Source organism: Gorilla gorilla, chromosome 11 (genome assembly GCF_029281585.2).
Source record: "Gorilla gorilla gorilla isolate KB3781 chromosome 11, NHGRI_mGorGor1-v2.1_pri, whole genome shotgun sequence".
Lineage (NCBI taxonomy): Eukaryota > Metazoa > Chordata > Mammalia > Primates > Hominidae > Gorilla > Gorilla gorilla.
Window position 1 is genome coordinate 98,855,542 of NC_073235.2, and position 24,870 is coordinate 98,880,411.

At 39.6% G+C, this 24,870-nt stretch overlaps 1 protein-coding gene across 11 annotated transcripts in view; it reads right to left on the bottom strand.

Annotated features, from left to right (window-relative positions):
* The window catches only part of HECW2 (HECT, C2 and WW domain containing E3 ubiquitin protein ligase 2), a 393,499-nt gene that overhangs the window by 275,841 nt on the left and 92,788 nt on the right, over positions 1 to 24,870 (bottom strand). Inside the window, exon 1 of one of the 11 annotated variants that reach the window (XM_055379312.2) lies at positions 23,148 to 23,301. The exons of 9 other annotated variants lie outside the window; for them this stretch is intronic. The gene's annotated coding sequence lies outside the window, so the exon portion shown is untranslated. Of the gene's footprint in view, positions 1 to 18,997; positions 19,147 to 23,147; positions 23,302 to 24,870 lie in introns of those variants that run through there. One more of the 11 variants, XM_055379314.2, reaches the window with a different exon arrangement.

Consider the following 24,870-nt stretch of genomic DNA (forward strand, 5'->3'; position numbering starts at 1 on the left):
CAGAAAAGACAAGGATCACAGAAAAAAATTCGCATAAGCAAAATAAAAATTTATATTCTGTTTTATAACACAGCCAAGTCACAGAGATACCAGGCAAATAAACAACAACAATAACGACAACAAAACCTTACTATACTTCTAGTATGCTACTTATTCATCTGGACAAGCGTCAATTGCAGTGAGTCAGTTTCTGACCACTATACTCCAATCTGGGTGATGGAGCAAGACCTTGTCTCCAGAAAAAAAAAGGATAAAATTTTGAGTTTCCCAATAAAATATATTAAGTAAATAAATGGGTCACAGTAAGGCTGATTTGTTAACACTGCTAAATTTAGGGATATTTTGCAAATGAGTAAGGATTAGTCCTAAATAATATTGCTTTATGCATATTAGTACTTTGTGGATGCTAAACTTTATTTTTTCTGTTTATCTTCGTCTCTTGCTTTCATATTGAAGTTGTGTTTTGGAGTTTTGTTTTGTTTTCAGAAAATGTCCAATGATTCTTGGTTGCCCATTCAATTTTTTAAATGAGGCATAAAAAACTAAGCAAGATTGAAGAAAATAATTTTACATTAGATGAGTAAGATAGGGGAAGCACTTATTCTGCCATAACTAATACTTATTATCCAGTCAAAGCAATTTAGATTATTAGTACATGACCGAAAAATAGAGCGTGGAGAAATAGACCCATTGATATATGGAAGCTTTATATATGAAAGTTCTGTTCATTAAAAGACAACATTTTTTAAAAGTGAAGACAGGCCACAGGCATCTATAATGATAACTGGTTAGTATCCTGAATATATACAGAATGTATAAAACTCAGAAAGAAAAAAAGAAAACAGCAAAATATATGAGTAAGCAAGTTACAGAAAATAAAATCAAAAAAGCCAATAAACAGTTTACAAAAAAATAAAGCCACAATGCAATATTATTTCACATCCATCAAATTGGCAAAAAAAAAAAAAAAGTCTGACAATACCAAGTGTAAACAAGGACAAGGAGCAAGGGAGATTCATATGGACAATGGTGGGAGTATCTCATGAATGCAATAAAGTACACATCTTACAATTTAGCAATTCTACTCCTAAGTATATTCTAAGAAAATATCAACAAATTTTTATTTTTAAAATCCCTAGCAGGATTATTTGGAATAGAAAAAACAACATCACTAATCAATAGATAAATGCAAATCAAAACCACAGTGAGATACCATCTCATACCAGTCAGAATGGCTATTATTAAGAAATCAAAATTAACCGATGCTGGCAAGGTTGCGGAGAAAATGGAACACTTATACACTGCTGGTGGGAGTGTAAGTTAATTCATCCTTTGTGGAAAGCAGTGTGGTGATTCCTCAAAGAACTTAAAACAGAATTATCATTTGACCCAGCAATCCTATTATTGGATATATACATACAGGAATATAAATTGTTCTGTCATAAAGACACATGCACATATATGTTCACTGCAGCACTACCCACAAAAGCAAAGACACAGAATTAACCTAAATGTCCATCAACAGCAGACTGGATGAAGAAAATGTTATACATATACACCATGGAATACTATGCAGCCATATAAAAGAATGAGATTATGTTCTTTGCAGCAACATTGATGGACCTGGAGGCCATTATCCTAAGTGAATTGATGCAGGAACAGAAAACCAAATACTACATGTTCTCACTCACAAGTAGGGGCTAAACAATGAGAACACATGGACACTAAGAGGGGAACAAGGGACACTGGGACCTACTTGACAGTGGAAGAAAGGAGGAGGGAGAGGATCAGAAAAAACAACTACTGGGTACTAAGCATAATATCTGGGTGATGAAATAATCTGTACACCAAACCCCCATGGCACACAGCTTACCTATAAAACAAACCTGCATGTGTAGCCCTGAACCTAAAACAAAAGTTTAAAAAAAAAAAAAAAGAAAAGCAAGACAGAACCTAAAAGTCACTTATAGACGAATGGATATACTGTGGCATTCTCAAACTTTAGAGAATGCAGCTGTGGGAATGAATGAACTAGATTTACCCATAATCAAACACATTTACAGGGAAAAAAAATAGTTGTAGTCAAATGTATACTATATATTGTATGTATGTACTGCATAAAGTTTAAAACGTTCAAAACAGGCTGGGTGTGGTGGCTCATGCCTGTAATCCCAGCACTTTGGGAGGCCAAGACAGGAGGATCACTTGAGGTCAGGAGTTCAAGACCAGCCTGGCCAACATGGAGAAACCCTGTCTCTACTAAAAATACAAAAATTTGGGGGCGGTCGGCGGGGGCGCCTGTAATCCCAGCTACTCGAGAGGCTGAGGTGGGAGAACCACTTGAACCTGAGAGATGGAGGCTGCAGTGGGCTGAGATTGCACCACTGCACTCCAGCCTGGGTGACAGAGACTCCGTCAAAAACAAAACAAAAAAAAAGTGAAACAGTAACTCACTGTTTAGGACCCAAACACAGGTCTACAGTTACATGGAAATTTAAAAAGGCAGATCAGAATAGTGGATCTCTGTAGGAGGAAGATGACTTTTTTTTCTTTTTCTTTTTTTTTTTTTTGAGACGGAGTTTCACTCTGGTTGCCCAGGCTGGAGTGCAACGGTGCGATTTTAGCTCACTGCAACTTCCACCTCCCAGGCTCAATCGATTCTCCTGCCTCACCCTCCCAAGTAGCTGAGATTACAGGCATGCACCACCACATCCAGCTAATTTTGTATTTTTAGTAGAGACGGGGTTTCGCCATGTTGGCCAGGCTGGTTCCGAACCCCTGACCTCAAGTGATCCACCCGCCTTGGCCTCCCAAAGTGCTGGGATTCTGGGTGGGAGCCACTGCACTCAGCTGGAAGGTAACTTTTTTAAGGTGGTGGATTAAAACATGCACATTTGTCATATTACATTTTATACTTTTGTATGTCTTAAATATTTCATAATGAAATTGTAGAATCTTGTCCTGGTTAATTGGTTACCACACTCCCATAATAGATAACTGAAACAGATAACTGATAGCAATTGATCGTGACCAGAAGTTGTACCCAAGACACATTTATTCTGAAGTTTACTAAAAACCACATTTTTCAAAAATCAAACTAGGATAAGTGTGATAGCTCCAAAAGAACCATTTGCATGTACTGAATAATGTTTTGTTTTCTAAATCAGTAGCTTCCAAAGTGGAGTGCATTGGGCCACAAGAAGAAAATATTGGAACTATGTGTTTTTCCGTAAAATCCTTTCAATTTCTAGGTTTCATCTGTTATAGAAAATACGTAACAGACACAAATCTAAATTAATTTATATAATATATTCCTGCACAGTGGTATGTCATGTCATTTATAAATCATTTTTTACTGATCAAAGGGAAGGTCTAAAAAGTTTAAAAACCACTGTTAGGGATGACCATTAATGGACTTTCTAAACCACCTGTCCAAGTAACCTACATCCAGACCCTGAAAGTTAAAAATAGAGATTATACAGGAGGACTGGATTTTTTTAGAGATAATTTATTAGTCAAAAAATATCTTGAACTAGATGACTAAAACTAAAGTCTGAAAACAGCCTATGTCTGCCAACTTTCTACAGACCAAATTTCACATCAGGCTTCAAGACAAAGGTTGACATAACTGCCAACCAGTGCAGTAACAGGTCTGGCCTTAATTCGTGTTGGATGCTTTGCTTGAAAAAGATAATAAATCACTTGAAAAGCCCACGTGGGAACAGGACACAATCTAGGAAACTGAATGCCACTCTGTAACACAAGTGCTAAATTAACATTCTCCAACTGCTTCCAGCTATTGATATTCATTTTGGAACAGGCAGGACATATTTAGAAAATGGCACATCACCAGAAAATGTGAGTGAGAGTGTGGGCTTTTGCCTGATACAATGCAGCGAGAATTTTTCTAGAACCAACTTCAGGAGGCAGAAAAGAAAACTCTGTTTCACAAACCTTTTAGATTAGAGTGTAATCTTCCAATAAAATAAGTTATACGAAATCAAGTAGTATCATCTTACTATAAATAGCTATTCAAAGAAGCAGTATTTTAAAATAAACTCCTCCTCTTGGCCTTCAAGCTAGTGATCTTGGTTACTGCCAATAGCATTCATAATAAACAGGATATAGTTTTGTCAAATGTTTAGCAAAGTATTATAAATATGCTTTTGGTGAAAATAAGTATTCAATATCTTTTGGGGACAATGAGAGGACTATTCACATGTACCACTTATCAATTTAACAATGAGCGGATAATGTAAGAAAGTGCACATCAGCCAGCTACCATAATGGCTTGCATTTTGGCAGAAGTAGAAATGGAGGTGGGTGGATACCACAAATATCATTAGTCATAAATTGAGAGACATTAATATATTTATTAGGATAGTGTGCATTTTACCCTAATAATAATGATGTTCTCCCACCAGGCAGGCAAAAGAAAGCCTTCTCAAAGAATTCTTCACAAACATTCATTTGGACACCAGCTCAGAAAATCTCACTAGAGGTCACAGGCCTTTAGTAGACACAGACATCTATTTTGTACCTTGCTGTAAGGAAGCTACATAGCTCTATATATGCAAAGCTTATATAGAAAGCTATCTGTCATTTCATATCTGATAATGGAAGCAATTCTCATTCTATCTCCATTGCCATCTTTTTTTAGGATTGATTCCTACAAGGTACAGCATGGAATGTTATAATTTCATACCAGGGTAGGTAAGTTTTTGATAAAAGCACTTGCTGAGATTTCTAATTTCTTCCCTCAAGGGCATGAAACTAAGCAAATTAATCACTCTAACATCTAGACTCTTAAGGCAGAGGCCCATTTATTAGAATATGTTCAATAGCAGAAGACATGCTATGTATCATCACACGCCCACACCTGATCCTCAACTCTCTAGGCCCAGCGAGCAGCATCGTTAGAGACGCTTAACAGTTTAACGAATTTCTCTGATACACCAACAGTGGCTTGGTCCATGGTCCCATGGCTCTGCCTCCCAGGGACCATCAACAACCAAAGGCCCTTTCTCAGTGGTTTTCTTTGAGATGTTCAGAAGACACCCACACACACATAACACTGCCCCCACCCACCTGGTTCTGTACCCTTATAGAGTTGAACAGTTCTCCCTTCCAGCCAAGGGCAGAAATGAGGAACCTGCCAGATCTGAGAGTTCCCAAATCTAATCACCATTTATGCTAGAATTCCTTCAGCTGCAAATAATGGTAGGGAAGGAGAAGGGAGTGGGGAGAATGAAGGAGATGGGGGGAGAGGGAGGGAGGGGATGTGCAAAGGGAAGAGGGGAGATAGGAAGATGAGGAGGGAGAAAGAGAGTGAAGGGAGGGGAGGGGAGAGAGACGAGGGGAGGGAAAAAAGGAGGGCGGCTCACATAACTGAAAAATTGAGGAGTAGGTCTCCTACCTTCAGACATAGCCAGATCCAGGGGATATTATCAGAACTTCACCTCTTTTTCCCGATTTCTAACCTCTGTTCTCTGCATGATCCCCTCTTAGTAGCAGGGTCTCACCTTAGCAGTGACAAGATATCTGCCAGCAGCACCAGGCCTGCATCTTCCCAGCTTTAAATTCAGTGAAAAGACAGGATCTCTTTCTAAAGCACTGCAATAAAATTTCCAGAATCAAAACTCATCAGCTTAATTGGCCTCTGTTGGTTATCTGCCCACTTGTGAACCAATCACTGTGGTCTGAGAGGTGCGAGGACTCCTCTGATTGGCCTGGCCTGGGCCATTTGCCCACTTCCGGCATCAGAAGGAAGGACAGTTTCAAAAGGCAAACTGGGTGTTGCTACAGGAGAGCATTCAGGCAAACCACAGCCAATCTCAGGACTCTCCTTGTTCTGCCTTGTCTTCTAATCCTCTTGCACATTTTTCCAGCCTCGGACCCTCTGTGCCTCACCATGTCCATCTAGCATAAGACCCTCAATACATTTTTCTGACACAGAGAAAACCCATTTGGTGTAGTGAATGGCCCTAGAGTCAAACAGCCTGGGTTCTAATTCTGGCTCTATCATTTTAGCAAGCTGTATAATCTCTCCGTGCCTCAGTTTCCTCATCAAAAAAAAAAAAGGCAGGTGGGCTGGGAGCAGTGGCTCATGCCTGTAATCCCAGCATTTTGGGAGGCCTAGGTGGGCAGATCACCTGAGGTCAGGAGTTTGAGACCAGCCTGGCCAACATGGCAAAACCCCATCTCTACTGAAAATACAAAACTTAGCTGGGTGGCGCATGCCTGTGGTCCCAGCTATTAGGTCACTGAGGCACTAGAATCACTTGAACCCACGAGGCAAAGGTTGCAGTAAACCGGGATTGTGCCACTGCACTCCAGCCTGGATGACAAAGCGAGACTCCATCTCAAAAAAAAAAAAAAAAAAAAAAGGCAGGCGACAATGGCACATCTATCAAGTTGTTGGGACAAAAAATAAGATGACACAGGCAAAGTGCTTAAAACAGTGCCCAGCAGAAAGTTATCTCTCAATAAATGTTAGGAATTAAGTCTTCTAACAGAGTCATTTTGAAAAAGTTCAGTTAATAACTATCAAGTAGATCTTTTTTTTAATCCACAAGACATTAAACATCTAACAATCTAAAAAGATTATAGTTAATTTACATTTTGTCCAAAGCTCTCACTGGTTTTATATTGTGACAATTATCTAATTTGGTTACTGATAAACTCAGAAAAGAAGGGAGCTTAAAATTTGGGGTACACAGAACAGTGGAATTCTGAACTGTAAAAGATTAAGGTTTTTCAGCTGGGTGCAATGGCTCATGCCTGTAATTCCAGCAGTTTAGGAGGCCAAGGCAGGAGGATCACTTGAGGCCAGGAGTTCAAAACCAGACCTGGCAACATGACAAGACCCCATCTCCACATTAAAAAAAAAAAAAAAAAAAAAAAGGAAAACAACTTTAAAAATAATTAGCCAGGCGTGGTGGCACACACCTGTAATCCTAGCTACTTGGGAGGCTGAGGTGAGAGGATCACTTGAGCCCAGGAGTTTGAGGTTAACAGGAGCTGTGATTGCACCACTGCACTCCTGTGTAGGTGAGGTTTTTTCCCTGGAGGGAAAAGCAAAAAAAAAAAAAAAAAAAAAAATTAGAAGTAATATCATGACCTCAACTTATTAAAAGAAAAAGCTAAATGAATACATGCAAATGAGAAATTGGCCATATTTAATATGTGGAAGAATGTTGTAATGAATATTTTTCCAGCAGTTGTCTAATAAAAATTTGGTCTATTCAATTCATCAAATTGCTGCCATTAAAAAACATCAAACTCAATCAAAATTCCTTTATTAAAGTTAGAAATTAATAGACCATTTGTATGAAATCTTACATGCTTTTTAAAATAAAGAAAACAGTTCTTCCAGGCAGTTCTCAGCTTTCAAGTGTTTCAGAAGGAAAAGTCTAAATGGGATACGTAATGCATTTTTCCTCAAAATCCCTTCAACTGTCACAGGGGATTTCATTTTCAATAGGGCCATAATTTCATACAAAGTCTATGCTATTAATTTATCTCCCTTTAATCCTTTTCAAATAATCACAAAAATCTGAATGAGTGCTACATATTTCTTTTACATGAAATCTGAATAAAACTGACAGAAACATTCCAAGCTCCCACTGGCAGGCTTGGAAGGAGGCTTGGAAAGAAGTGGGTACAAGGACCACCCCTGTCTTCTAGGAGTTAAACACCTCACAGAGAGGCCGGGTGCGGTGACTCACACCTGTAATCCCAGCATTTTGGGAGGCTGAGGCGGGTGGATCACCTGAGGTCAGGAGTTCGAGACCAGTCTGGCCAACATGGCGAAACCCTGTCTCTACTGAAAATACAAAAATTAGCCGAACATGGTGGCATGTGCCTGTAATTCCAGCTACTAGGGGGGCTGAGGCAGAAGGATCACTTGAACCTGGGAGGCGGAGGTTGCAGTGAGCCGAGATCATGCCACTGCACTCCAGCCTGGGCAACAGAGTGAGATTCTGTCTCAAAAAACAAACAAACATCCAAAAAACAAAACAAAACAAAAACAAACAAAAACTCACAGAGGACACAAGTCCCACTCATGAACCGTGTCTCTAAAGAAACTTAGACACTTGCTTGTGAGGCACAGAAACAGCAGAAAATTCAAAAGGAGAAATCAGAGTGTCACCACATCAGGAGTGGCTTCAGGCCAAGAAGGGACCTGATCTAGGCTCTGAGGAGCTGTAGGATTTGGACAGGCAGAAAGGAGAAGGAAAAACATCCCACTGAAGTCCCTGCTCAACTAACTCACAATGGTTCTTGTGACATTTCCACAGACGAGTCTCCTGGCTGCTGGTCTGTGACGGTATTACTACTTTTACTGTCCAGTGATATAAAAAGCAGGTTTCACATTGCCCAGTAGCTTTGCAGTCACTGTTATCTATCTAGTTCTTTAAGTTTAAACATTCTGTTACTTATACCCAACAAACTGAGTGGATTAAAAGGGTATCTTGAACGGGAATAATTATTATAATCACTATTCATTTTAACTTCACTCTCAACAGTTACTTTTTACCTAATCCCCACAAACATTTTCATAAAGAACTTATCATTTAAAAAAGTACGTCAAAAGAGTCAGAGGAGACCCCCAACTCAACAGAAGAAGAAATCCAACCCTACAATGGAGGACAGGGCAGTTTAAGGCCCTAGAAAGCTACCTTCCTCTCTATGTCATGGGAATTTCTGTGCTGATGTGCATCCCCAAATAGAAACTCACCCACAGCACCAGTTAGAACAAGCAGGAGCCAGGGCTACAGCCAAGACAACCTCTATTTGTGGTACACAGAAGAGGGGTCATCTTACGGCAAACTTGATGATTACTGGGTTTTATCCCAAGAGAAAGAAGAGGCCAAGCAGCACTCATTAGGACCCCACTTTGTGAAGAGCAACACAGCCAACGTGAGGGCCAATGAGAGGGGTACATAATTCAGAACAATACAGTAGAGCATCAGCTCACTCCACTGGGATGCAAAGTTTCCCTCTCCTTTTCCAATGTAATGGATAAAGAAGAAGTGGTGCAGAAAATTGATCACTGCGAGCACATACAAGTTGATGGCAAAATAAGAAAGTGAACCCAGGGCCTTTCACACCACTTCTAACTCTATCGCAGCCACACATCTTCTCCTTCTCTCCCAAAAGGAAATTTTTTATCTAAAACCCCCAAAGTACCTTTGGCACTTGGCATAATATTCATCATTCTGTTATAGACATAAAAACAACAAGGAGCAATAATTTATGTTTGGCAGCAAGATTGCATGCTCTTTCACTGCCAAGGTCCTGAGGCTTTCATCAGTAAGGAGTTTCCAATCTCCAGAACAAGAAGTGCTACTGGCATTTGGGTGGAACAGTTCTTCCTTGTGCAGGGATGTGTCCAGTATTGCAGAACAGTGTTCACTAAATTCCAGTAGCCATTCCCAGTCACAATCAAGATTGCCCCACCACATTTCCCAGACTGCCTCTAATTGTGAATCACTGGATCACTGGACCACAGCTATGCATTCTGTCTCATTGGCTGAGTCTCCACTCAATGCTTAACCAAGCACATTACACTGTGTTAACACAGTACTCAATATTTCCAAGGACAAATTCAGGATCTCTCTCCTCTCCCTCCACCAGCAACCTCTCCAGATCTCCTTATTTCTATAATAGAACCCTGACCCAAGAGCTCTGAGTTATCTTTGACTCTTCCTACCAGCCCCAATTTTCTTTTCCATCTTGCCCTGATTTTCTACTCCTGTTACCATCCTCTTGCCTGAAGAACTCTTAGCTTGTCTCTTAAATGGTCTCCCTCCTTCAGAGCATCCTGAAACTACTTCTACTGTCTTCAACTCTATTTGTGCATTATTCATGCTTAGAAATATTTAAAGGACTCTCTATTACCTAGTAAATTAAATGCCTTGACCTAGAATTTGAGAATTTTTATAACATGACCCCATTGTCTTTCCTGGCACACCACTGCCACTCCCCCCAAAATACCTATTCTCCAATCTGTATATTCTTCCCCAACCAGGTTCCAGTCTCAGCCATATGTTTTCCCCATCGCTTCCAATTAAAAAACAAAAAAAAAGGTGTCTGTCTGAAATATCTTTCCACACTCCTACTCAAATCACATCAGTTTGGGGGGTCCCTCTCGTGTAGCTTTGCCAACTTCTTTAATATAAGATTTCTTTCTCCTTTTATCTGCCCTTCCACACACAGTTTATACTTGGTTATCCTAACATACTACTTCTCTTTGTGCTCATTTATCCACTGTAGCGAAAAAACATCCTGAGGTTGTTTGCCACGTGGTGAGACAACCTGACTTCTATTTAGGGATCCCTTTCCCCCCAACTCTCAGTCCATTAAAATTGGGCAAGGCCTCCCTCAAGGCCCCAAGGGTAGAGAAGAGGATCCCAGCCTAGGACAGGTAGCATATTCCATCCCCCAGCCACAGTGATGGGTTCTTGGATGTGGACATTGTACAAGTCAACAAGACAGTGCTGGGACAGAACTCAGTCCCTGAGTTTTCTTCAAGAACTGGGAAGAGCACTGAATAGGGAGGATGGAGAGCTGGATCCACTGCAGGACACAGAGCTGAAAGGTGAGAGACTTTGTCTTGGCAACAATGCCACGCAAAACCTAGTCTTATACTTGAAATTTTCAGTGACATGAGTAAAAAATATTTTCTTCTTGCTTAAGGTCCCTCACAATCACAGAGTCCTGCTACACCATCCTTTCTATTGTCTACTGGCTAGTTAAGCAGAATGTCTGATCCTGACTCATGTTTCCCTCTGTGCATAGCTCAACTGAGTTACTGTACATGAGACACATGTACATAGACATACATGCATTGTACTTGTTAAGTATTGGTACTCAAGAAATATTTTTGACATGAATTAGAGAATAGATATTTTAATTGTGAGGAAAAAGAGGAGTTAATTTTAGCCCTTTGCAGTCTCTTTAGTCATCACCTTATCACTTGTAGTCAGTAGACACTGAAAAGCTTTCATTAGCAAGTTTCAAGAAGGCTTTGGATTCACAATTAAACTCTTCTGTGAAAACCCATGCCTGCTTTCAGGACTGCTTAAGTACTAGTGGCATATGGTAAAGCAGGTGTTTGGCAGCCAATGTTTTTTAAAAGATCTTTTGAAGACCACAAACTTGTTTATCTTTCTAAAATTAGGTGGAATGTCACAATTTTATCTTGGCCTCCCCAACCCTTTAAATTACATATTAATTTCATCCTTTTTAGGAGCCATAGGCTTATAGGTGCTGCCAAAAGAGATACAGTTATGCTTGTATTGTTCTAGGCGCAAGTAAGCTTCACAGTTGCTATTTGTGCCCTAGAGCATAAATGCTTTGAAAAAATAAGCACATATGTGCTCTGCCACATTGCAATATTGTGGACTCATTCACAGTGGAAACCACCAGCAGACCATCTCCCTAGAGATCTCACAGAGTATTGCTCATTCTGGGATTAACTGACCATGGTTCAAGCCCTCAGGCTTGCAAGCTCAAAAACATATTGTGGCATTCCTCCAAACTGAATATATCTTCAAAGACGGACTTTCACAAAACAAGCTTACAGACCAAAACAGAAATTCAAAATGTGAGTTTATTTACAATAAAAAATAACTATCACAGGAATCAGAAAACTTAAAGTTCCCCTAATCACTACATTCTCTCCTGTAGCTAAGCTATATGGAAGACAAACCACGGTCATAAGATTGCTTGGGTGAACACTGAAATCAGATAAAAAGGGACTTAAATGCTCTTACCAAAGGTATTTCAGATGAGACTGTTCCCATAAAAATCCAAGAAAATTGACCACCACTCCCATCCCATGGAAAGAACTACCTGCACAATGTCCAAGTTCCCTCTTTTTCTGTATGCCTTCTAACTACCTTCTCTTCAGGGTGGGATACATAATTTGCAGGGCTTAATCCAAAATAAAAATGTGAGTTTCGTTGCTGAAAAAAATAGGATGAAAGTGCCATTAAAGGCACCAAAGTATAAAATTTTTCCTTTCTTCTGTGTCTCTCTTTCAACCTCTCATGGTGCTTTTAAATTGCTATTAATATCAAACTCCCTTGAGCACAGGGATACTCACAGGGCCAATATGGACCCTCATAGGCACGCAAGGGCCTTGTCCCATGATCAAGGGCATAAGTGTGCGACCCATCAGCTATAGGGCTCCCCCTTCTGCAAGTTATTGGACTGACAGTGCCAACCCACAGGTGGTGGGCCTGAGCCAGGCATCTCCCCTTGCAAAGGAGCATGCTGCCCTGCTCATGGTGGACAGGTAACTCCAAGGGATTACAACCTTTGTGCTGGGATGCACTCAGCACCTGAATCAGGAATGAGTGGGAGGCTTGCCACTGTTGCTTGCTGAAAGAATGATGGCACTGCCAGCTGGGAGTGGGGACAGCCAGCACCATGCCTACAACAAGATACCACAGGGTATTCATAGCAGACATTGACCCTCCTGCTCCCAGACTCCAACTAGGGACAGAGGGTAATAGTGGTTGCTTGATGGTGGTGTCAAAGGAAGGCCAGGAGAGACAAGGGTACCAGGGGGCAGGGGAGCTGGCTGCTGAGCATCTGTCCTGGGAGGCAAGGAGGTGACAGAAGGCAGAGCTCCATGCTGCTGACGCATGCTCCACTGTCCTATTGGACTTCACTTACAAAATCACAAATTCAAGAATAAAATTACTAAGAATTCAAGATAGCAACCACAGAGCACTGAGCCCCAAATGCAGAGCCTTTCTGAGTGGGATGCCCTATGTGACTCACTGGTTACACATCGCAACACCAGCTCCACTTCTCTGGCTTTTTGTTTCCTTCTCAGTGTCCTTGGGTGTGACACAACTCTAACATGCAAATATAGTCCAGTTTTGGCAACAGCTACAACTCGTTGGCTTACCTCGAGAAAACTAAGGTGTCCCTTTAATGAACAAATTATTTTCAGACTAGTATTTTAAAAGCTAAGCAACATCCACAATGTGTGTCGATTTCATAGTTGTAAAAAAAAAAAAAAAGCACTCTTATTTATCGTGTTTCCAACCCTGGTGGTAGCCTCCAAATACTGACAACATAGACAACTTGACAAGCATAACAATAATATGGGATTGAAACATGCCTTCATAATGCATTAATCTCTAATAATTTATTTACTCGATGGATATTTAATAAATCTTGTGTGTCTACATGCCAGGCATTATGCTAAGCTCCATGTTACAAAAATCAAGAATTATACAACTCCTTGAAGAATGAAGACTGCTCACTGAAATAGAGAAGACAGACACAAAAATTGACACTTTAGTTTGATAAGTGTTACAGAATCAATTGCCATGGAACACAAAGGGAAAACATCTAACCCTGCTGAGTGGGACAGGGAGGAGGTTTACCAGACCCTTCCCATTTAGTAGAAACATCTTTCTCAAGAAAACCGATAGTACCTTGGAGTTACACAGTCCTTTTCCGACAAACTTTCAGAATCCAGTAAGTGAGAACACACCATCACCTCTAAAGTATAAGTCTTACCAAAAATATCAAACCCTAATTTGCTCATGCCTCCAGTTTCAACTACCAATTTACAAGAAACATAGGGGACAAGGAAACATATTAACCAAACCATAAGGGACACATTCAGCAAAATCCAAACTGTGGGAAATTATACTAGGAAAAATAACTCAATTTCTTTGAATCTTAAATTGCAATGTGGAGGAACACTTATTAAATAAAAAGAGACTTTAAAAATACATCAGCCACTTGCAAAGTGTGGACCTTCTGTGAAAGGTTTTTGAATCTTTTGAGGGGGAAAAAACATGACATTAATGAGACCAAGATATTTAATGAAATTAAGGAACCGTTCATTTTTAGATGTTATAATAGTGATGTATGTATGGTTAAAGAGGCAAGACAGAGTAATGGCTGAGGGTCCAGGCTTTGAAATCGTTTTCTGATTGGAAGTATCTCTTCTGAGACTGGGTAACAAAAATTTGGGTAACTTTCCAGGTAAGTTTGGCTTTATGTCCTCTCTCTAAAATGGGAAATAATAATAGTTGTTGCTTCATTAAGTTGTTGGAGGTTTATAAGCTACAGCATGAAGAAGCGCTTAGTATAGTGCCTGGTTCACAGTGAGCACTCATTCCATGCATATTACTATTAAGATGATTAGGAACTTTTTAAAACCTTGCTATTGATTCCACTCAGCTCAGTTACTCTAATATCTGAACTAGGTTACTCCTCTTGCATCTTCCATATACTGCACCCTCATTAAGTGTTCAAAACTTAAGGTTTTTCTTTAGAATTTATGTTTAAAATGACTTTGCTCATAATCTCTCTCAGGTTGCTTACACAGCGTGATCCTGAAGGCTGCCCAGCACACCCTGAACCTGCAGGACTGCACTTAATGGGAGTTCACTATTCACTCTGCGGTCCCTCCTCACAGTCACCCTATTCTGCTCCTGCCCTCCCAGCGGCCAAATCCACAAATCCCTGTTCTTATCCTTCACTGCCCTATAGACTTAGATAATACCATCCCAGGAATCAAGGGGTCTCCAGCAAAGGGCTCTTGTTCATCTCCTAAACTAAGTCTCTTTGGGTACAACTTATTTTGGTTCATACATTCACCCCCTAATACACCCCATGCCAGGCACCGCCCTCCCCAACCCTGAGGAGTGGCAAGTTCATACTTCATTCACTCCACATGCCAAATCACAGAGGACTCCGAATGCACAGGCAGGACTTTCAACTTCATCTTGAAAACTATGAAAGTGATGGAGGGATTCAAGCATGAAAGTTAAAGATTCAATGCGGTAAGCAACCCTCTGGCTGTACTTTGGGTAGGTAGCAAGATGAAACTGTTAGAGGTTCTGTTGCAGGATTCTAGGTCAAAAGTGAGGCAAGTCTGAATCAACCCAGTATGGTTGGAGAGCAGGGGAGAAGAGGACAGAGTTATCAGTCAGCAAGGAGGAAGGGCCAACAGGGCTGAGTGTGATTACTGAGAGGAGGAAAAGTCCAGAATAACTCCCCACTTTCTTAAGAGTGGGATCACAAGAGAAAGAGCCATTGGAGAAAAGAAAATATCAAAAAAAGATGAGTTATATTGGAGCACTGAGTGTGAGGTATCTGTGAAATACTGAAGTGGGGGTCTCCAGAAAGGTGTGACTTAGAGAAGCTGAGTTGGGAGCATAGCACACAGCTGAAACCAGAAAAAGAAGAATATCAGGTCAAAGACAAAACATGGGAGAACATTGTCTTGGTCCGTTTGTACTGCTATAACAAAATACCTAAGACTGGGTAATTTTAAAAGAACTCAAATTCATTTCTCACAGTTCTGGAGGCTGGACGACCAAGATCAAGGTCCCAGCAGGTTTGGTGTCTAGTGAGGGCAAGGTCTCTCTGCTTCCAAGATGGTGCCTTGTTGTGTCCTCACAGGTGGAGGTGGAAGGCAGGGGGATGAGAGAGCAGAGACGGCTCTGCACCCTCATGACTTACCTCCTATAGGCCCCACCTCTTAACATTATCACATGGTGATTAAGTTTCAACACCAAATTTTGGGTGATATCCAGACCATAGTAAACATCAACACATAACAAGGGGACCGAGGAAGGCGTGTTTAGGAAAGCCACTGGGAAGGAACTGGCCAGAGACATGATCATAAGGAAAATAAGATGATATATCACCATAAAAGCCAAGGCTTACAAAAGTAATTCGTAAAACAATAAAAATGAGTGTAAAGAAGAAAAATATGATCAAAAGTGTGAGGGAGGAAGATATTTAGAAAAATAAAATGGAGACCCAGGCATGGTAGCATGCATCTGTAGTCCCGCAACTCAGGAGGTAGATACTTTCAAAACACAGGAAGCTATTCCCTGAATCAATTCAGAATTAGCTTTCATCATACATACCACACTATTCCTAACTTTTACCAATACCAAATATGGCACCTATAATTTCCCCACTATATCTCACAAAAATAGTGTGAGAAACACGGCAATTTTTGTGGGTTTTGTAAAGGGTCTGGTGGTAGTCTAGATTCGGATACTGGCTACATGGAACATGTCTGGTAGGAAAGTTATGAATAAGGAAGGAAGGAAGCTTAATAGAAGGGCAAAGAGCAATTCTAAACGTGAGAAAATGTTCTAGAAGTTCTAGCTGGAGCGTTTACATGGAGTCACATTTCTCTATGCAAACTAAATGGTATTTTCACAGCTCTCCAGAGCCTCCCTGCTGAGCTGCTTGCATGTTTCCTAACCTTGATGTCAGCCAGTGGGACTAGCAGTTACACAGAGCTTCTCATTATGTCAGTGAACAGGGAGGGTGGCCAAGCTTCACATGGTCACACACTACAGATGCAACCCCCCCCGGGCTCAGAGAAAAACTATGATTCTGGAAAACCCTCAAGCCCATGCATTATTCCAGCATTATACACAGGAGTGACCCTAACAGAAAAGACAAAGAAGTGGCAACACTGAGCCTCCTCTAAGGGCCCAGGGTGTGGGTGGCAGCCCTCCCCTGGAAGAGACAGAAATGGGAAGAAGACACAGGGAATGAAACTCCCTTAATTATTACTGTAAACTTGGACTATTTTTAGAGAGGTTTAATGAATAGAATGATATTTTAACCTAGTAACAAAGACTGGGACCCGGCATCCAAGGGAACTATTAAACAAGAATAGAAATCCTCAGTGTCCACCTCTTATCCATGTGATTCCAAATATAAGCTTAGATAATTTTAAGCAGCTTCACCTCTATTCACTAAAATTAGGAAAGCAGAGCTAATATTAAATCTTCAAACTAGGATTTAATGGAAAGCCGAGGCAGGAGGATCACTTGAGCCTAGGAGATTAAGACCAGCCTGGGCAACATAGTGAGACCCTGTCACTACAAAAAACTTTTTTAAAAATTAGCCAGGCATGAGCCAGGCATGGTGGCACACATCTGTAGTCCCAGCTACTTGGGAGGCTGCGGCAGGAGAATCACTTGAACCCAGGAGACGGAGGTTGTGGTGAGCCAAGATCGCACCACTGCACTCCAGCCTGAGCAACAGATTGAGACTCTGCCTAAAAAAAAAAAAATTAGCCAGGCATGGTGGCTTCCACCTGGAGTCCCAGCTACCAGGAGGCTGAGGTGGGAGGATCACTTGAGCCCAGGATGTTGAGGCGGCAGTCAGCCATGCTGTTGACACTGCACTTCAGCCTGTATGACAGAGCAAGACCCTGTCTCAAAAACAAACAAGCAAAATAACAAGGACTTAAATAAACTTCTATTATTGCCCAAGTGGTGCCATGAGCTGTGGGTAATTATTGCTACATCCCCAATCTCTGGATGATAATGCCCAAGTTAGCTCATGAAGAAAGGCTCCCTGTTTATTTCTGGGAAAATGTAACCTTATCCAGACCTTGCTTACTAATGTTCCAATGTGCTGATGTTGAGACTTTACCCCTGCCATGGAACCACACCCCACTCTCCAGGGAAAGAAATTGGCCTATTTGGTCACAGCACCAGCAGAAGGGGTGCCTCGCATTACATCCCACACCGAGCAATGCTTTGTTAGATAATTTGACTCTGACACACACGGTCTTCTAAGAGAACAGCCAAAGACTGCATGAATTTAACCATCTCAAAACTGTAGTACTGACCCTAAATGCATGACTCAAACATTTTGATATAGTTGTTAAGATAAAATTTCCACATAAAAACAGCAATTCTATTAGATCAGCATATTTACTAGGCAGTATTCCCAAGGGTACAGTATCAATGACATCTGTCCAGAATGCAACATCTTTATAACAGGAATCCTTAGGTCTTTCAGGACATTTCTATTTTTAAATTTGCTGGCTAATAAGAACAAACCTTAGTTAAAAATAACAAGAATAAAGCAAAGCTCTAGAACTACAAATTAACAGTTGAGATAGCTTCAAAGACTATGATGTTTTTGAAATTCCACTTACTGTGCTTCCTTTTTAAAATGAGAATCTGTATGTGTGTATTCCAAGATAGGGGATTATTCAGTAAGACTGTCATTACCACACTAAGCAATGGATCTACAAGCATAGAAGTCAGCTTGCTCATATTCTCCAAGGTGTCTATTACGATCCCATTTCTCAAAGGCGTATGGTAAGGAAGAGGACTGTATCCTTCTTATATTCAAAACAACATAACATTTACTTCCCCTCTTACAATAAAAACCAGTAAGAGTTAAGATATATCACATTATATTTCTGACAAATATTTCCACCCACATGTAAATAGCTCTTTTAAAAGAGATCAAGACCAGAAAAAAGTCTCAAAGCATAGACACAAAACAGCAATTCTTTCTCTTTCTTCTTTATCTTTCTGAATTGACTAACTGAATGACAATGAGCTCTATTCCCTTTATGGTAAGCAGGGAAAATCATTAAAGTGATGTTACAGAAGGAGATGTAATGGCATGGAGAAATGTTTATTCCACTATACCACTATATCTTGTTAAAATAATAAAGAGCACATTTCAAAACAACATATACAATGAGATACTAATTTTATCATTAAGAATGAATACACACACACACACACACACACACACACACACACACACCCCACATAAAACATACCTGATTCCATAAAACTCGAAGGGGGAAGGGAATAAAATTTATCCAAAAAGTTATCTCTAAATGGCTGAATTCCTAATACAGTTTTTTTATTTTTACTTTTCCTACTTTTCTACAATGACCATGATTTTTAAGGTCAAAATAGGATCGAGCCTCACATAGGATATTGTAGAAACTAAATGAGATTATATCTGAGAAGAGCACAAAACTCAGTGCCTACACATAAGAAGCACTCTATAAACATTAACTTAAAAATTCCATGCGTAAAATGCATACATAGAAGTAAGTTAAAAGCAAAGGGAAAAATATTACCTACACATACTATGCTATATTAAAATGTATATACTAACTAAAACAAAAAAGAGACTTGGGAGTAACGCGAATAGAGTTAGTTACCTTTTGTTCTTGTAGTCTTATTTAAATTACAGAAAGAGGATCTCAAAAAACATGGAATTTACAGAGGTAATAAGTCCTTGGCATTGTTTTGCTTTGTTAATCAGAAGAAAGCATGAGGTCATAAATTAGTAGGCTTATAGAAGCGTATACTGAACATATTTTTAAATAGTGCTTTGTTTTTATGCTAGACTAGAAACTGTGAGGAGGTTTTTCAAGGACTGAAAGAGAGAGAGATATATAACTCCCCTATTATAACAAAGCTATCATTTTCTGCAACAAAGTACTGTTTTTCTTCTAAGGTCGTCAAAGCTATTTATTCCCAAAGACACTATTATAATTCAGTGGTGTGCTGGAGGACACAGCTAAATTCAACAGGGACTAATGAGTGACCAGAAGAAGGATCAAAAGAACCCACATCATGGTTCCACTCTGTAATGAAAGTCCCACAGGGTTAACATACTCCAAATCCTTTCCTTCCAACCATTAAACTAAAAAATTCCAAAGAAAAACATCCCTGGCGTGTGAAGGAACAGACCACAAGCCTGTTTCAAATACTTACCCTTAACACACTCAAGTTTGCCATTTTAAGTCTGGGATGGCCCATCCACTTGGCCCCAGCCTTGGGAAGTAGGTCTTTTACTAAGGAAATAACCCAAAGAGAAGTGGGAAGGCAGCATAGCAAAAGGTAAAGAATGGGAATGTACTGTCCCCTACTTTCTTCTGTTCAGTGGATGACACTTTAGCCTCCATTATCATATCTGAGGTTACTCTGCAGAGAACACTACAGAGAGGGAAGAGCCAGGTGACCAAGAAGAATGTGGTCATTGAAGACTGGGGTGGCTAAGGGACCTAAACAGGTCTACAAAGTAAGAGGCAGAGACAAATTTCAAAGCCAAAGCTATCTGACTCCATATGGGAGCTCCTCCATACTGCATAATGTCCATGCCACTCTCCACTATGACCACTGCAAAGCAAGAGGAGATGTCAGAAGCCTTACCTTCCCACACTCAGCCACTGTGGGAGATGGCTAATGGACCCCCACCCCTCAAAAAACAACAGAGGTGCCCAATTGCCCGGCAAACTCCATTTGCCCTCTGGGCTTGGCCCTCCTTGGGAAGGATTTTATTTAACTACACTTGATAAGCTCTGAAAAACCAACAACTAAACCCAAATTAAACAAAACAACAACAAATTAAAAGAGGGGTTATTCAAAGGTTGTCCCTCTTTCCCTCCATTTTATTTTCTCTCCCTTTTTTGTTTCATCTTTCTCATGAAATCAGCCACACTATCTGTCACCTGACAATGATAGGAGATATATCTGTGCACAAGCTAAACTCATTCACAAAGATGCTCTCATTTGATCCAAAATGAGACTTCAAAGACTCTAAAAAGTTATTCCAACAAGAAGAACCCTCACATACTGGTGAAAATGGTGGTGGAAATGCAAGACAGAAAAGTCACTCTGGAAAACAGGCAGTTTCTTAAGAAGTTAAACATACATTTACCATAAAGCCCAACAATCCCAACCCTAGATATCTATCCAAGAGAAATAAAAACATATGTTCACCCACATAAAAACTTGTATATGAAAGTTCACAGCAGCATTATTGATAAGGCCAAAAAGTAAAAACCAACCCAAATGTCCATGAACTGGTGAATGATTAAACAAAATATGGTATGTCCATAAAATGGAATACTATTCAGCCATATAAAGGAAGGAAGTAGTGATACATGCCACAACATGAATGAACCTCAAAAACATCATGCTAAGTGAAGAAAGCCAAAACCAAAATACCATATATTGTATGATTCTAGTTATAAGAAATATTTAGAAAAAGCAAATCTAGAAAGACAGAAAGTAGATTCGTAGTTGCTTGGGACTGGGGGTGGGAAAATAATTAACTGTAAAAGGTCATGAGCAATTTTACTGTGGTGATGAAAATGCTCTAAAACTGGATTTTAGTCATGCTTATACAACTCAGAGAATTTACTAAAAACTACCAAATCACACACTCGAAATACATAAATTTTATGTTATATAAATCATACCACAATAAAGTTGTAAGAAAATTGTGAGTACACAGACCATTTAAAAATAAGGTTTATTCCACTCCTACTATACTGAACAAACTTAAAATATAATGGAATGTTGGCTGGGTGCAGTGGCTCACATCTGTAATCCTAGCACTTTGGGAGGCCAAGGTGGATGAATCAGATGGATCACTTGAGGCCAGGAGTTCAAGACCAGCCCTGCCAACATGGTGAAACCCCATGTCTAAAACAAATACAAAATCACATATATATATATATATACACACACACACACACACACACACACACTTATGTGTGTGTGCATATATATACACACATATATACACACTTAGGTATATTAGGTGTATATATACATATATATATATATACATACACACACATATATACACACATATATATGTATATATGGATAAGCCTAAAATAATATATATACATAGATATGTGTGTATATATACATATATATTAGAATGTTAACATTTAAAATTAAAAAACAGAAAGTTTAAGCCTTCTGACTGATTTATTAACAAAGAGCTTTGTGTCTTTAAAGAAAGAAATCCAATCACACTTAATCAAAACTAGTTTTCAAGATGTTGTCAGATAGCTGATATAACTTAAAATAATAAAGATATCATTTGCAAATGGTATCAAATCTAATCTCTTCAGTATTATAATTCTCTACATACTAGTACAATAATTAAAGAAAAAAAATTTTTTCCAAGTACATGATTGGCTTCTGAGATAAAGATAACAATTACAAAGCACTATAATTCCAGATCAGCTCTTCTAAGATTTCATTTAAAGTGAATATAATAGTGACAGAACAAAAAGAGAAACAATTTTGTAAAAATTTTTTTCAAATAAGTAAGTTATATCTCTGAATCTGAGTGAACACTTAAAATCTTGATTTAAACATAGTATACACCACCATTTAATGTTTAAAATAAAAATATACAATCTCTTACAAAACAATTTAACATAGTCAAAAATGTTGCAATGTAATTAGAGAAAACCAGAGGTTTATTTTTTAGAGTTACACTCCTCAGTACAAAACCTGCAGATTGTCACAGAATGCTCCAGGGACAAAGGGGACACCACGGTGAGCAAGCCCAAGTGTCACTTTGTTACCCAACAGACATCAACATCTAGCCTGGACCGTCGTCCAGACCATGGGTTCCCATGATGCCAGTCCACTAGACAGAGTTATGGTGACCTCCTGCCCCTCACTAAAAATCTCCAATGTAAGTTACTCCCACAAACCACAGGGAAAATGCCCAGTGCCATGTGGAATGCCCAAACCTGCAACAACTTATGGAAGAGTAAATAGGAAAAAAAATTCACATAGTCCATAAAGTGTCAGCCTGTTAAAGAACAGATTATTAAACTGAAGTTATTAAACTCTCCTGCAAATTCATCCTCAGTCAGAGGACAAAGGATTGTGGGGGAAAGGGGCGGGAGTGGAATCCATATGAAATACTTGTTTCTTTCTGAGGTGTTAATTCAAAGATACCATTGTTATTACCAAAGTATTCTCTTTCCTGAATTTAAAAGAAAATTTGGGGGGAAAAAACTGTACTCAAAAGAGTAACATCAGTAGTGGCAAGTAAGTGTTGTCACATCTTTTACTGTCTTCATCAGCTTGAATTTTGCAAGACATACCTTTGAAGTAGTCAGAAAAACTGCTACTTTAACAAAAATTTCATAAACAAAATTCAACAGACTCATTTTTTTTGACAAAAACAACAAAGGCTTTTCAAGTTTGTGATGTTAGAGAACAGAGATGTTAACTTTAATAAACATCTTGAGTCTTATAAATAAATAGACAAAAACACTGCTGTAAAGTTATAGGGGGAATAGAATAGAGATGGCTGACTGAAATATGTACATTTAGGATATTTCAGAAGAATCTGCCTATTTCTAATAAGATCGAAATTGGATAACACAGGCTAGATATGGTGGCTCATGCCTGTAATCCGAGCACTTTGGGAGGCTGAGGTGGGAGAATCTCTTGAGGCCAGGAATTCAAGACCAGCCTGGATAACACAGCAAGACCTTATATCTATAAAACATTTTAAAAATTAGCTGAGCATGGTAGCATCACCTGTAGTCCTAGCTATGAGGAAGGCTGAGGTGGAGAATCACTTGAGTCCAGGAGCTCAAGGCTGCAGTGAGATGTGACTGCACCATTGCACTCCAGATTGGGCAACAGGCTCAGAGACCCTGTACTGAGACCCTGTCAGAACAACAACAAAAAAGCACAGAAAAAAATTAGATGACATAAACAGAAACTCAGATATATCTTTGCCACTGATGAAAATACTTGTTTTTACCTATTGAGTCTGTCAGTGTATTAGATATTATCCATCTCTTTTTTTAAAGTATATTTTTTAAAGCAGTATGATGTAACCCTCACAGCAAACAAATTTAAAAATGAATAAGTAGACTGATTCACCACAAATTAAAAGTGATCAGTTTTTTAAAAAATTAGGTCTGTGTTTCTCTTCTTTGTCAAGGGCTTAATTGGTCATGATTTAAGCCAGAGACAGAAGAGAAATATTTCCCAGATCCCCCGAATGCTTTTCAAAAAGCAAATTTGGGGCTGTAGGTGAGAGATTATAATCAGGTTTAAAGAATAGTCAACATTAGCTCCTAAATCTGGGGGAGGAGGGAGAAGCCTTTTATGCTATTGGAAACTGGCTTCCCAATATAAGCATCTACTGAGTGACTATTCAGTGGTTACCTGCACAGTGCTAGACTACAAAGATGAGTTGTTCAAAATCTAAGAGATAAAACAGTCATATAAGTAGATACACTACAATTCAACTTTAAGGATAAATTGTGCTAGAAACAAAAAGGGTGTGACTAACCCACTCCAAGGATTCAGTAATGTCTCACAGACGTCATGGCTTTGAGTTCAGTATTGAAGAATTAGTAGGAATTCACCAGTAAGGAGAGGCATTCCAAGAGAAAGGAATCCCGAGCACAGAGGAATGAAAGTCTGAGAGCAGGACTTGTTCAGGAAAATGTTTCTGTGATGCCAAGAGTGTAGCAGTGAGAGCTGAAGCTGGACAGAGTTGGAATCTAAATCATAAATCAACATGTATGTCAAGCTGATATGCTGGCGGGGGCTGGGAAGAGCCCTGAAAAGGAATTTCCAGCCACAAAGTGATATGACCAGACCATCATATTAAGAAGAGCATTCTAGTAGCATTGTGGAGGATGATACCGAAAGGAGAAAACCTGAAAACAATTACAATGGCCCCAGGTAACAGGGAAGATGATACAGATTCAAGAGATATTTTTAAGGGGTAGAATTTCCAGACTCTAGTATTTAATCAGATGGGGAGAAGGCAGGGAGAGGGACAGTTACAGAAGGGACAAGTTTAGGAAGGTTCCCAAATTCCTCCAGCCAACTGGGTGGATGGTACTACCATTTACAAAAAGAGAGCACATAGGGAAGGCATGACAATTGAGGGTGGATAGTTGTGTTCAAGATACTCGTAAAACTTAACATGCAGATAAAAAACTGAATCTATGAAATCCAAAAGACTAAGACTACTGAAACTTCCCAAGACATTTTCTTCATGTATAACTCTTTAGGTGACTGTTATGCAGGTTCAGGCTTAATCACTTGACAGATCTTTATTGCCAGCTTCCCAGACGCAAGGTATTCCACTGAGCATTTGATGAGGCTGCTGTACATGGTGAAAAGAGCTCCAAACTTGGAGTCAAGATTCTCTTATTACAAATCCAGGCTGCACCTACTCTGTAGTCTCCAACAATCATTGACCTACTCTGTTCCTCTGCAAAATGCAGATTTCTTC